We start from the raw sequence: 15,274 nt of genomic DNA on the forward strand, positions 1-15,274 counted from the left end.
GATCTGAGACCATAATTTTTGGAGGATCTTAGCAACCATATGCTTTACTTTCAGATTTCCCAAGGGATCTAATGGCATGTGATTCTTGAATACTCCCATTTCTCAGATTTTCTGGTAGGAGAGAGGAGGCCATTCAGCCCATTGAGCCTACATCAGTTCTCAGATTACCCTCGACAGCCCCAGTACCCCATTAACTTCCTTGCAACCCATTCTCCAACAACTCTCCCCAATTGTCCTGCCACTGACATGCATGAGGGGAAACTTATTGTAGTCAATGTTCCTTCTGGTGCTTTTTGGAATGTTGGAGAGAACTGGGAAACCCACATATTCACCCAGAGAGTAGGAAAAGATCCACACACATACCATGAGAGGTCAGGATCAGGATCAAACTCAGTCACTAGAGTTGTGAGGGACCTGCACCAACTGCAGCAACACTCCGTTACCCCAATTTTCTGGCACAAATGTTGAGAAATAATATTAGTTCCTTAACCAACTACTGGCAAAATCCAGGAATCAAAGCCACAAAATATATTAAAAAAATTAAAAAGTAAGCAAACTCTTAAAGAGAGCCATTCTCTCTTAAAAGTATCTCTAGAAATGTTCCACTGAACAACCTGGCATTCCTACCTCCCCAGTCAGTGCCTGCTTCTCAACAACTGAAATCAGTTCATTAAATCAGTTCAATGCAGTTGTCAGGAGATGCAATGTGTTAAACGTATATTGGATGTGTAAAGCATATAGATGCAGTTAAAGCAATGGTTCTCCACTGACTCCCACCAACAAGAGCTCTGTTTTACTCTTTGCACTGCACTCAGAACAAGACCATGATGTTAGGAGTAACAAGGCAGCTTTTGACGGTAAGCTGATAATGCATAAAGATGGGATAGTTTGATAATGCAGCAATTAGTGCTGCTACCTCCCAGGTCATCAGCCTGAATATGATACTCATCTCCAGTGCTATTTGTGTGAAGTTTGCAGGATCTCCTTGTGACTACATGGCTTTCTACTACTCTAATTTCCTCCTGCTTTAGATAATTGGGCAGACATATAAATAGGGTGTGTGTGTGTGTGTGTGTGTGTGTGTGTGTGTGTGTGTGTGTGTGTGTGTGTGTGTGTGTGTGTGTGTGTGTGTGTGTGTGTGTGTGTGTGTGTGTGTGTGTGTGAAGGCAGTCAAAGAATCAGGAGATGATCTGTGTCTGTGTGAACAAAGAGAAGGAGAGGAACTCAGCAGGCAGGCAATGGCCATGGAGAGCTATGGGCAGTCGACATTTCGGGTCTAAACCTTTCGTCAAAAGTATTTTGGTAGGTATGCCTTCGTGAAGGATTATTCATCTGGTGCAAAAAAAAACAACCTGTTGGAGGAACTCAGTGGGCCAAGCAGATCAGTAGGAGAGAAGGAATGGACAACACATTGGGCCAAAACCATTCATCAGAGCTAGTTAATCTGGTGTGGCAGTAGTACGGAGATTGGGCAGCAAGATGGTGAGTAGGAAGTGATAAAGCAGTCTGGCCTAGGTCTCCCTATGTGGGTTAAAGGAGGAACTGGGTAAAGTATAGACAATAACAGTAGATCACCTGAGGCAGGTTAGCAGCATGGGATGGTCCCTTTGAAGTAATTCCTCAGCAAATCTGACATACATGGAGGCAGCTTTCCTCTGTATATGACACAATCACTCAAATCTGACAGTAATTCACATTATGTCCAATTTGATCACTGTGTTTATCTGCAAACTACTGTGCTTTATACTGTCAGAGGCTAGGAGGTCATGGAGGGACAATTTCGGTCATGACAATCTACAAATTAAGCCAACAATCCTAATTGTTATTGAAGTTAAACAGGGAAGTGTGCAAACATGCAGTACTGTGAGATTCCTATCTTTAAATAATTTGTTTCATTGTCATTTCTCATTTCTATACAGGGAACCGTGCCTGGTTTCTGTCGACCTCTACAATCCATTAAAATGTGTTGGCCCAAATGTTCCTGTGTTCCACTTATAATCTACTGATGAAGCCTTTCCAGATTGAGTTGCCATTGTTTTTGAGTTGAAGCCCAATTCATTGAAATAAGTGAAAACTCAGTGTCCTAAAATAAGGCAGCAGATTTTGTGTAGAAGTACAGTTAGTGTAGAGGGAATGGTAATTGTAGGGGGATTGGTTGGTGTAAGTAATACAGTTAATGTAAGCAGAGCATTTAGTGTAGGGGACATGGTTAGCATAGGGGCATGGTTAGTGTAGGGGCACGGTTAGTGTAGAGGGAACGTTAGTGTGGGGCAGGGGTGACCAAACATTTTTGTTTGTGGGCCACATAATGAAAAATATAAGGAGTCGCAGGCCAAATAATATTAAGTTTGGCAGTTTTCAACCAGTTATTCTGCAAGAACAACAGTGTTTTTAAACTGGAAAAGCCTTGTGCTATTGAAAATTCAATCTCCATCAAAATAACTATACAACGCTACTGAACAGTTTAACTGTTGACATTACGATAGTTTATTGATCTGCTCATATGTTGCAGTAGGCATTTCTCTATCTGCTCCACTTAAATTTAACTTAAATAAAGACAATAAAAATTTTAAGACTCTCTTTCAGAAAACAGTGCAAAATAAAAAGCTGGGTGCAAACTAAGAACAGGAGAAAAGATCAAGGGACAAGACAGTCTCCAACATTCCTCCAAAACTCTCAGTGAATATAGTTCATGATCTAATGTCCACCTTAATGATTACAATACAATGTGTAAATCTGTAGATAGGCCATTAAAGTTAACAGATTCCTTGCAAATAAAAAAACACACTTTGCCTTGACTTCTGGGAAAAAGGATTCATTTTAGAAACTTGCCTCAAATTTATATATTTATTTTTTGATTCTGCCAAGATTAATAAATTGAGGTCAATGTTTACATTGAAGAGTAACATATCAACAGTCAGTCTAGTAGTTGTTCAAAATGGCAGTGACATCCAGTGTTGAAACAAAGAAGTGCAAGATACATGCAGTTTACTTTATTGTTAGAGACTATGTTCTAACAAGCCATATCCCATTTTATTTTTTAAATTCACCCTGGGCCCCTTAAAATGGGCTGCAGGACACATTTGGCCGGGGGCCGTAGTTGGGGGTATGGTCAGTATAGGAGACAGGGTTAGGGTAGTGGGCATGGTTGATGTAGAGGGCACAATTATTATAGGGAACACGGTTAGTGTAGGGTGGTCACAGTTACTGTAGGGGGACATGGTTAGTGTAGGGGACATGGTTAGGGTAGAAAGATACAGTTGGTATAGGGGTCACAGTTAGTATAGGGGTCATGGTTAGTGTAGGGAATCACAGTTACTGTAGGGGGGACATGGTTAGTATAGGGGACACGGTTAGGGTAGGAAGACACAGTTAGTATAGGGAATATGGTTGGTGTAGGGGACACAATGTAGGGGGGACAGTTAGTGTAGAAGGGCACAGTTAGTGAAGGGGACATGGTTAGTATAGGGGACACGGTTAGTCTAGGGGGATATGGTTAGTGAAGGGGGTACGGTTAGTTTAGGGGGATATGGTTAGTGAAGGGGGCACAGTTAGTGTAAGGGACATGTTAGTGTGGGGGGACCAGGTTAGTGAAGGGGGATACAGTTAGTGTAGGGGAGACACAGTTAGTGTTGGGGGACACAGTTAGTGTAGGGGGCACAGTTAGTAAGGGGGATCCAATTAGTATAGAGAGCACTGTTAGTGTAGGAGGGAAGAGTTAGTGTAGGGGACATGGTTACTGTAGGGGATATGGTTAAATCTTGGGGACATGGTTAGTGTAGAGAATACAGTTAGTGTAGAGGGCATGGTTAATTTATATAAAACAGTGTAGGGGAAAGGTTAGGTAGGGGAAAGGTTAGGTAGGGGACACAGTTAGAGTATGGGACATGTTTAGTGTAGGGGACATAGTTAGTGAAGGAGGCACGGTTAGTGAAAGGGGCACAGTTAATGGGACATGGTTAGTGTAGGGGATATGATTAGTGTAGGGGATACAGTTAAATCTTGGGGACATGGTTAGTGTAGAGAATACAGTTAGTGTTGGGTCATGGTTAGGGTAGGGAACACAATTGGTGTAGGGTACATGGTTAGTGTAGGGGACATGGTTAGTGTAGAGGATATGGTTAGTGGAGGGGGCACGGTTACTTTAGAGGAAACAGTGTAGGAGCAAGGTTAGGTAGGGGACACAGTTAGTGTAGGGGACAGGGTTAGTGTAGGGGACGGGGTTAGTGTCGGGGCACATTTAGTGTTGGGGAAATGGTTATTGTAGGGGGACATGGTTAGTGAAGGGGGCACGGTTAATTTAGGGGGCACGATTAGTGTAGGGGGACCCAGTTATTGCAGAGATATGGTTAACGTAGGGGGACACGGTTAGTGTAGAGACAGGGTTAGTGTAGGGGAAAAGGTTAGTATAGGGGGCATGGTTCATTTGGGGGCACGATTAGTGTAGGGTACACATTTAGTGTAAGTGGGTACGGTTATTGTATGGGACAAAGTTAATGTAGTGGAACACTGTAAGTGCAGGGGCACTATTTGTGTCTTTGATGGTACAATGCTATTAGAGTGACAGCATCTGTGTTTGAATTCACTGCTGTCTGTCAAGAGTTTATGTGTTCTCCCTGTCTCTGCGAGGGTTTTCTCTGAGTACCCTGGTCTCCTCCAACATTCTGAAGATCTACAGGGTGGCAGGTTAATTGGTCTTTGGGCTCTGTGGGCATAAAGGCCCAAAGGACCTGGCACCATGCTTTAATGTTAACTTAAAAAAAAAAATTAAATAATCACACTGCTGCTCTTTGAAAAATGTGTGTTTATCCATCCATTTTTGTACAGGCAGTCCCCAGATATACGAGTTCTGTTACCTAGGTCTGTTTTTAACTCGAATTTGTATTTAAGTTGGATCAAGTGCATATGGTCCTTATTTATCATCAGGCAAATGTTTATCTTACTTTATAGCATACTCAGTATATATTTTACTTTTCAATGCATATAAAACACTTTCCAACACTAAAACATCTTGAACAGAATAATACAGCACACAATAATGTAGTACTGTACATCAAATCTAAGTTTGATCTCGAAACAAAACAGATTAAAGTTCTATAGCCAGTCTTTGACAACCCTATGAATGACATAAAATAAAAACAATAAAGTCACATCATTTATTGGCAATTCAGCACCCACTTCATATGACATTAAGTGTTGGAAGCTATTATTTTGGCAAGGGACTGGAGGGAGGTATAAATGGGTCATCTTTTGTTTAGTATTCACAATATTTTTTAAAAATTCAAAGATCAAACAGAAGTGAACCTTTGGAAGTGACTAGATGGCAGCAAGTGTTCTTGAAATGGCACACTGGTAGCAGAAGAAAACCAGGAGGAAAACATTTAAAATTCAAGATCCATCAGCAAACGCTCTCACTTTGAGTTTTAACAATGCTTGTTTTCCAAACAAGTTTTCATCTCTCAGACCCTGAGGGCAGGGGAGGTTGGAACAAGAGGCCACGAGTTAAGTGTAAGGGGGCAACACTTCAGGAGAAATATTAGAGGTGGCTTTTTCCACTCAGCGAGTGGTGGCAGAATGGAATGATCTTCCGAATGAGATAGCTGCAGCACGGTCCCTTCTGTCATTTCAGAGAAGGTTGGATGTGTACATGGAGGTGAGGGGGGTGGGTTGGAGGGTTATTGGCAGAGAGCGGGAGGTTTGAGCTATTGGAATTGTTCTATTGAAACGTGCGGACTCGAAAGGCCGACATGGCCTGTTTCCGCTCCGTGAATGGTTATATGATTATATGATAAGAATTTAATTTGGGTGATTTACAACATAGAATACTGGAACCAACTTTTCCATCTGATTCAGAAACTATTCAATCCTGTGGGGAAGGTGGAAGAACTGTGTCAGAGTCAGCCGGGGCGGGGGGGGGTGGGGGGGGACTGCATCGGAGGAAGCGGGGTGGCAGCCTCGACAGAGCGAATGGGGGCAGTGGAGGCCACATTGGAGTGGGCCAGGTGGCAGACCACATCGGCGCAAGTGGGGCACAGGGGATGGTGGACCACGTCAGAATGGGTGGCTGAGTGGTGTCAGGCCACTTCAAAGCAAACTGGGGGAACCGTGTCGGTGGAAGCAAAGGATAGGGTTGGCAGACCACCGCATCAGAGCAGGTGGAGGTGAACACATTCAAGTGAGCGGAGGGGGGGGGGGTTGGTGAAGGACCATGTCGGAGCAGGTGGAGGGGATTGCATCAGAGCAGTCAGGGGAGACTGCATCAAAGCAGGTGCGGGGGAGGGACCATGTTAAAGTGAAGGGGATGGGGGTAAGGCGGCACTTTTTAATTTAAATTACAATTTAAATTAGATTCAACCCCATTCAAGCTGGAAGTAGACACCATTCTACTCCCGGTCGGTTTGCCAGTCCATAACTATGGGTTGCTCATAAATCAGACATCTTCAACCTGTGGACTGCCCATATTGCATTTGACTCCAGCTTCTCCAGACTTTCCCCTTTAACTATGTTTATTCATACATTTTGCATTCTACACTCGAGCTGTTTCCATCCAATCCCAACCAAGGCAATTTCTGTCATGTCCTCCAGCTCCACTCTGAGGACAGCTGCACCAGATGAATTTTCACAGTTAACATCACCAGCCTGCTGCCTGGTTTATGCTCAGGTGGTTTCTTGGAACAGGATACATTGTTCACATGTCCAATACCAGACTCCCAAATCAAACTGAAATTTTAGGTTCTCTCCTCCACCCCTCTCCCATTCGACTGCTTCCATCTGCTCCCGTTTTAACTTCCTCTCAATAATTCCAATGCCCCCAACCTATTAATCCATACAGTGTCTGCCTCTCCACCTTTGCCACCATCCCTTGTCTAGTATCCTATCACCTCTTGCCCTCTCTCCCTCCTTTTTATGCTTGCTCTCATCCCTTCTCACTTTAGTCCAGGTCCCCACCCGAAATGTTGAGTTAACCATTTCTCTTCATGGATGCTGCCTTACCAAATGGGTCCTTCCACCATCTTACAGTTCGCTCCCAAAACATAATCTCCATTCCGTGCACCAACTGTGGAAGCGATTATCAGCCACACTGAGGAAAGGATTTAAAAATATGCTTAAAGCCTCCTTGCAATAAAATGCAATGTTTCTCCTGATTCCTGTGTCCTCCAGCCCATGTAGAGAAGGAGCCTGGGGAAGGGCACTGAGATATCTGAATCTGTGCGTCAGGAGCACACAGGCAACACACTACAACATCCACGCAACCTGTCCCGTCAATAAACTTGTGCCCCATCTGTGGAAAAGTCTGTTGTGCCACATTGGCACCAACTTGTCATTCAAGTCCCACATGGCAGGAGAGGATGTAAGCCATTTTTGATTCCCATGCACACTGAGGGAGAACAAGAACAACAACCTCTCCCCAGGGTACCAAGTGCAGGTTTCTTTTGTGGTACACTTTCAAACCTTCTGAATGTTCAACCCATTTATTACATTTCCTTATCTCGGGATCCAGAGATGGCCCCCGAAAATTGTCAACAATTATGTTTTTTGTGGGCAACACATTTAGCTTTCCGGTTAGTGCAGCGCTATCACAGCGTCAGCTATCCAGGTTTGAGTCTGGTGCTAACTGTAAGGAGTATGTACATTCTCCCCGTGATCTAAGGGGGTTTCCTCCAGGTGCTTCGGTCTCCTCCTATCCTCCAAAAAAATATGGTGTTGGTAGGTGTATTTAGGTGGCATGGGTTTATATCTGCATTTTGTCTTTAAAAATTAAAATTAAGATATGCAAAAAAAAGAACTTCTTTTTGATGTATTGTTCCATGGGACATGTGAAACCGATGATAGCAGGAAAAGGGCAACCTCACATGAGATAGTTTAACAAGAATCCTGTAACTTCACTGATGCAACAAAATGAACCCACCAAACCTTTCCTTCCCACACAGCAATTGACATTTAATAATTTATAAATAGTTATTTAGGCAGGTTACCACACTCTTCTTGGGCACCGATTCAATTAATGACTGTTTGAAACAGGTGAGTCCTGCTGGAGTGAGATGTTGAAAATATCTGTAAGTTGGTCAGCGCAGATTTTTAAATTACGCTGATTTATCATTAGAGAGGAGAGGCAGTGCATCTGTATTTTACTCCGTCACTAAACAATACGTATGAATATGAGAGTTTATTGAGATATACATAAGTATAATGCACAAAGGCACTGTCTTGCTGCAGAATCAAAGGTACACAAGATACACCAACTTCAATAATATAAATTAATTACCACCATCTGCTAAGTCAGAAAAAGAAATAATAAGAATAAAAGGATAGGTCAAGTTGCAGTTAGTGCAAGAAAAAAGACGTTTCAAGAGTGCAAATAGATTTTTTGGGTGGTCCTGGAGTAGTTCATGGTAAAGAAAATCATATTAAGAGGTTAAAGAGCCTGAGGGCTGTTGAAGGAAACTGTTCTTGAACCTCGAGATGTCAGATGTCAGGTTTCCCTGTCTTTTCCTTGAAAGTAGCAATGAGAAGAAGTTGTAACTGGGGTGATTCTTCATGATGCAGGCTGCCTTATTGACGTGTAACCTTCTTGTTGGGATTTGTTTTAGATGTGATAGATCAGGGGGTAAAAAAAGGGGGAGGAGTTGCTCTGCTTGTTAAGGAGGACATTACTGCCGTGAGGTGGCAGGATGGTCTGGAGGGATCGTCCAGTGAGGCTGTTTGGATGGGATTGAGGGGTGAAGGAGGCATGAGGGTGCTAATAGGGGTGTATTACAGACCACCAAATGGGCCAAGAAAATTAGAGGAACAAATTTGTAGGGAGATAACGTATATGTGTGAGAATCATAAGGAAGTGATCATGGGAGATTTTAACTTCCCTCACATTGATTGGGATACCCATACAGTTAGAGGGCTGGATGGGCTAGAATTCGTTAAATGTGTTCAAGATTGTTTTCTAAATCAATTAGTAGAAGAACCGACTCGGGACGGTGTTATACTGGATCTCCTGTTAGGGAACGAGCTAGGTCAGGTTTCGGGTATTAATGTTGGAGAACAAATTGGGTCCAGTGATCATAACTCTGTTAGTTTTAGGGTAGTTTTAGGGAAGAGCAAGGAGGGACCTAAAGTTGAGGTTCTGGATTGGAGAAGAGCAAATTTTGAAGGAATAAGAAGGGATTTGGGGAGTATTGAGTGGGACAGGATATTTTCAGGTAAGGATGTAAATAAAAAATGGAGGATAGTCAAAAAAGAAATTTTGAGGGTACAGAGGAGATATGTCCCAGTGAGGATCAAAGGAAAGGCTGGAAGTCATAGGGAGGCTTGGTTTTCGAGGAATATTGGAAATTTGGTTAGGAGAAAAAGGAAGGTGTACCAGAGGTATAAAGAGCAGGGAGCTGAGAATTTGAAGGAGGACTACAAGGAGTGTAGAAAGAATCTTAAGAAAGAAATTAGAAAGGCCAAAAAAAGGAACAAAGAGGCTTTGGCAGACAGAGTAAAAATAAATCCAAAGGGTTTATATAGGTACATTAAAAGTAAAAGTTTAGTGAAGGATAAAATTGAACCCCTGGTAGATAGTGAAGGTAGGCTGAGTGAGAAGTCAGAGGAAATGGTGGAAATTTTGAATGATTTATTTGCCTCAGTATTCACTAGGGAAAAAAATATTGAACCAGTTGAAGTAAAGAAAAATAGTGGGGAGGTCATGAAGCATATAAGGATAACCGAGGAGGTAGTGATGGCTGTGTTGAAAAAGATAAAGGTGGATAAATCTCTGGGACTGGACAAAATATTGCCAAGGACACTCAGGGAGGCTTGTGGACAGATAGCAGGGCCATTAACAGAGATATTTAGGATGTCACTGGCCACGGGGGTAGTGCCAAAGGATTGGAGGGTGGCGCATGTGGTTCCGCTGTTTAAGAAGGGGTCCAAATGTGAACCTGGGAATTATAGGCCCGTGAGTCTGACGTCTCTGTTGGGCAAGTTGATGGAAAGTGTTCTGAGGGATGGTATTTACAAATATTTGGAGGTACAGGGATTGATAGGGAGTAATCAGCATGGTTTTGTCAGGAGTAGATCATGCTTGACAAACCTGATTGAGTTTTTCGAGGGGGTTACAAAAAAGGTTGATGAAGGGAAAGCTGTGGATGTTGTCTATTTAGACTTTAGTAAAGCTTTTGACAAAGTTCCCCACAGGAGGTTAGAAAAAAAGGTGGAGGCATTAGGTATAAATAAGGAGGTAGTGAAATGGATTCAGCAATGGTTGGATGGGAGGTGTCAGAGAGTAGAGGTAGAAAATTGTTTGTCCAATTGGAGGCCGGTGACTAGTGGAGTTCCTCAGGGATCGGTCCTGGGTCCACTATTATTTGTTATATATATTAACGATCTGGAAGTAGGGGTGGAGAATTGGATAAACAAGTTTGCGGATGATACAAAGATTGGTGGTGTTGTGGACAGTGAGGAAGATTACCATAGATTAAAAAGTGATTTAGGAAGACTGGAGGTGTGGGTTGAGAAATGGCTGATGGTATTTAATACAGATAAGTGTGAGGTGTTACATTTTGGAAAGGCAAATCTAAATAGGTCATATGCATTAAATGGTAGGCTATTGAGATGTGCAGAGCAACAAAGGGATTTAGGAGTTATGGTAAATAGTACCTTCAAGGCTGATACTCAGGTAGATGGTGTGGTGAAAAAGGCATTTGGAATGTTGGCCTTCATAAATCAGAGTATTGAATTCAAGAGTAGGGAGGTTATGATAAAATTGTAAAAGGCATTGGTGAGGCCAAATTTGGAGTACTGTGTACAGTTTTGGTCACCAAATTATAGGAAAGATATAAACAAAATAGAGAGAGTGCAGAGAAGGTTCATGAGAATGTTGACAGGATTTCAGGGTCTGAGTTACAGGGAAAGGTTGTGCAGACTAGGGCTTTTTTCTCTGGAGCATAGAAGATTGAGGGGGGACTTGATAGAGGTGTTTAAGATTTTAAAAGGGACAGACAGAGTAAATGTGGATAGGCTTTTTCAATTAAGAGTGGGGGAGATTCAAACTAGAGGGCATGGTTTAAGATTGAAGGGGGAAAATTATAAGGGGAACATGGGGGGAAATTTCGTTACACAAAGGGTGGTAGGGATGTGGAATGAGCTTCTGGCAGACATGGTTGAGGCGGGATCATTGGTTACATTTAAGGAAAGACTGGATAGTTACATGGAGAGGAGAGGACTGGAGGGGTATGGACCGGGTGCTGGTCAGTGGGACTAGGAGGGTGGGGATTTGTTACGGCATGGACTAGTAGGGCTGAACTGGCCTGTTCTGTGCTGTAAGTGGTTATATATGGTTATATATATTCCCCTGTGTTAAATGGGTGAATTCATCTCTTCAATCCCATTCCATTAGTCTGTTGCTCTTTTCATTTCAAATTTGTAAATTGGGAAGAAAATATTATTTGTTAACAATGAACCATAGCTATGAACTTGCCTCGACTGGAAGGTGTATCCAGCTGAAACAAAGCTGGAAACAAACCTTCAAACAAAGGAAATTACCTTTTCAAAGTGCAAAGCTAAAAACTAGCAGCCTTTCTTGTGTGTAATGTGAGATTTTTTTTACATATAAGCAAAGTGCCAGAAACATATTTTATAATGATGTTCTTCTACTTGAGACTCTTAAATACTGCCTTCAAATTAAAAATAAAAATGGAATCGTTAAATGCAAGCTAATAAATACCCATACCAGTTGATTTATTGAAAAGAACTGTGGAAGAAATTGAACAAAATTGCTTTACTGAGTAACTTTAGCCAAGCTTTCTTCTGGACGTGTTTCAGATTATAGATTGAGTTTGTGTACTTTTCTGATATTTTATGTAGTTCACACTTAATTTAAAGATGGCTCGGTGATATAAGTGACTGGAACATATAGTACAGTGCATAGGACATTAGAGCACAGTACAGGCCCTTTGGCCTAAGATGTTGTGCCAATCTTTATAAACCTACTCAATCTTCTCTACTTCACACCCATAACCTTCTATTTTACTTGTATCCATGTACCTGTCTATGTGTCTTTTAAATGTCTCCATTATACCAACCTCCACCACCACCCCAGGCAATGCATTTCAGGCACCCACTACACTCTGGGAACAAGACTTACTCCTGATGTCTCCCCTAAACATTCCTCCCCTCAACTCTGGTGTTTGTTTTGTCGCCCTGGGAAAAAGGTGATGGCTGTCACCCTAACCATAATCTTGTCAACCTTCTGTGTACCTTACCTGTTTTATTTTCTCTTAAACCAGAGATGTCATCCTGTCAGCCAGAAGGTGCACCTAAAATCTGTTGCCTGTGGGCCACCTTGACTTTTGAACAATAGCATAAAATAGATTATATTGATTTTTTTCCCACCATTTATCTCTCCCAATTCCATTGAATTGAAAGGTTTTAAAATTCAAAGAAATGTAGCTACCAGGAAAGTTGATGAAGGAAAGGCTGTGGACGTTGTCTACATGGTCTTTAGTAAGGCTTTTGACATGGTCCTGCAGGAGAAGTTAGCCAGGAAGATTCAGATGCTAGGTATTCATGGAGAAACAGTGAACTGGATTCAACAATGGCTGGACGAGAGAAGTGGTGGATAATTGCTTCTCAGACTGGAGACCTGTGACCAGTGGTGTGCCTCAGTGCTGGGACCATTGTTGTTGTCATCTATATCCATGATCTAGATGATCATGTAATAAATTGGATCAGCAAGTTTGCAGATGTCACTAAGATTGGAGGCGTTGTGGACAGAAAATAAGGTTTTCAAACTTGCAGAGGGATCTGGGCCAGCTGGAAAAATGGGCTGAAAAAAGGCAGATGGAATTTAATGCAAACAAAGGTTGCATTTTGTAAGGTCAAACCAAGAAAGGACATTCACAGTAAATGGTCGGGCACTGAGGAGTGCAGTAGAATAGAGGTATCTGGGAATACAAATAAATAATTCCCTGCAAGTGGGGCTACAGGTGGATAGGGCTGTAAAGAGAGCTTTTGGCATATTGTACTTCATAAATCAATGTATTGAGTATAAGAGTTGATATGTTATGGTTAAGTTGTCTAAGGCCAAATTTGGAGTATTTTGTGCAGTTTTGGTCACCTAACTACAGGAAAGATATCAACAAGATAGAAAAAGTGCAAACAAGATTTACTAGGATATTGCACAAACTTCAGGAACTGAATTACAGGGTTAAACAGGTTAAGATTTTATTCCCTGGGGCATAGCAGAACGAGGGGAGATTTGATAGGTATTTAAAATTACGAAGGGGATAGAAAGAATAAACATAGATGGGAATTTTTTTTCCACAGAGAGTATGTGTGATACAAACCAGAGGATATGGTTTAAGAGTAAAAGGGGAAAAGTTTAGGGGGAACATGAGGGGGAACTTCTTCACACAGAGAGTGGTGAGAGTGTGGAATGAGCTGTCAGCTGAGGTGATGAATGCAGGATCAACTTTAACATTTAAGATGAATTTGGACAGGTACATCGATGGGAGAGGTATGAAGGGCAGTGGACTGTGTGCAGGTCAGTGGGACTAGGCCAAAAAATGGTTCGGTACCGACTAGAAAGGTCAAAGGGGCATATTTCTGTGTTGTAATATGGTTCTATGTAACCTCTTTTACAATATCATTTGAAAGTTAACCATTAAAGTCTTTACTGAGAGGAAATGGGTGATAAATCATCCAATAGTGAGCATTAATCAAGACCTATAACAACAAATTGTAGCATAGGAAACTTTCCTCATGATTCACCATTTTAGCTGAGTGGTGAATGATAGGGTATCCATCATCCAAATAGGACAAAATTCTTGCTGGATACTAGAACGTGGACACCAACCTACTGTCCATTAAAGACATCTATGTAAGGTGCAGCCTCAAGAAGACAGCCGGAATTATGAAGGATTCCCATCACCCTGATCATAACTTCTTCTCAATGCTTCTTTTAGGCAGAGGTTGAAAAGGCTGCTCCAACATTTCTAGGTCCCAGATCAGTTTTTATCCCATGGCTGACAAACTCTTGAACCTCCGCTTACTACCCTAACCCTAAGCATAAACTTCTCCAAGATCACCAAAATATCTATTGAAACATCACTTTTTAGTGCATGAACACAACTGTGAATATTTATTTATTTGTATTCTTTTAAATTTATTATCCCTTTTTCTGTATTGGCATATTGTGACAATTTAATGTATACCATTGTCGTTAGTGTCTCTTACATACCTTTGTGACTGCAGCCATGTATACCATTGTTGTTAGTGTCTCTTACATACCTTTGTGACTGCAGCAATGTATACCATTGTCGTTAGTGTCTCTTACATACCTTTGTGACTGCAGCAATGTATACCATTGTCGTTAGTGTCTCTTACATACCTTTGTGACTGCAGCAAGTAAGATCTGCATTGCCCTTGTGCATTCTCCTCATAAACTCTTATCATCGTATTCACACTTGCAGCATTTCCAGTTGTTTGGATGCAGATTGTTCAGCTGGTTTCCGAGATATGCATGCATGCGAAAACAGAAAAAAATAAGATAATTAATTATGAAGTGCAAAATATTGTGACCAAAATGCCTTTTAATATTCATTAATCATGAAACTACCCCAGGAAGGTGTCACCAAGGATGGATCCAAAGACCACAAGTATGCAAAAGAGTGACCTGAGGCACAGAGGGGCATAGCACGTCTCACAGATGATACATCCTTTTTTACTCGCCTCATGTTAATCTCTTATATGGACTTTACTTTTACTTCAAAATTTAAATTGGGGCCATCATAAAATCCTCATCAAAACCATTATTAAAATGCTTTCCAGGCTAGGGCTTCACACTTCCTCCTTCAGGGCATCTTGTGATACAGTAATACAGAGCATGACTCCTTTGCTTCTTTCTTTATCTTGGAAATTGACTTGCCCAGAATGCTACCTCGCCTTGATAAACTACAAAGCACAATTAAGAGGTCAGTGTGGCTATTTCTCATCATGGTATGTGTTCGGTATGTAGCACTAGTTCCCCAGAGCCATCCTTTTATCCTTCACAGCTAACCTCCACCCCTTAATTTAAGTTTTATCAGCCATGTCTGACTAGGTCACACAAAGCCATTACAAAGGGGCCCAGAGGGGCTACAGCGGATAATATGAACTCACTCTTAAAAAGAGGATAGCCTTCACATATCAATATCAGTAATAATGACATGAACATTCAGTTCATCCAAAGAATTCAATTCTAGGGGATTAGTGGTCAGGTTGCCATCAATAATTCACTGCTGGAAACAGTTCGTTAGTA

The 15,274-nt window shown here is 41.7% G+C and overlaps 1 long non-coding RNA gene across 1 annotated transcript in view; it reads right to left on the minus strand.

Moving 5' to 3' along the window:
- The window catches only part of LOC138759923 (uncharacterized), a 34,299-nt gene extending 20,043 nt beyond the window's left edge, over window positions 1–14,256 (minus strand). The window contains exon 1 of the long non-coding RNA XR_011355231.1: window positions 14,216–14,256. This is a non-coding gene — a long non-coding RNA (uncharacterized lncRNA). The remainder of the gene's footprint in view (window positions 1–14,215) is intronic.
- Between the last annotated feature and the right edge of the window lie 1,018 nt (window positions 14,257–15,274).

This window comes from Narcine bancroftii, chromosome 4 (genome assembly GCF_036971445.1).
Source record: "Narcine bancroftii isolate sNarBan1 chromosome 4, sNarBan1.hap1, whole genome shotgun sequence".
NCBI lineage: Eukaryota > Metazoa > Chordata > Chondrichthyes > Torpediniformes > Narcinidae > Narcine > Narcine bancroftii.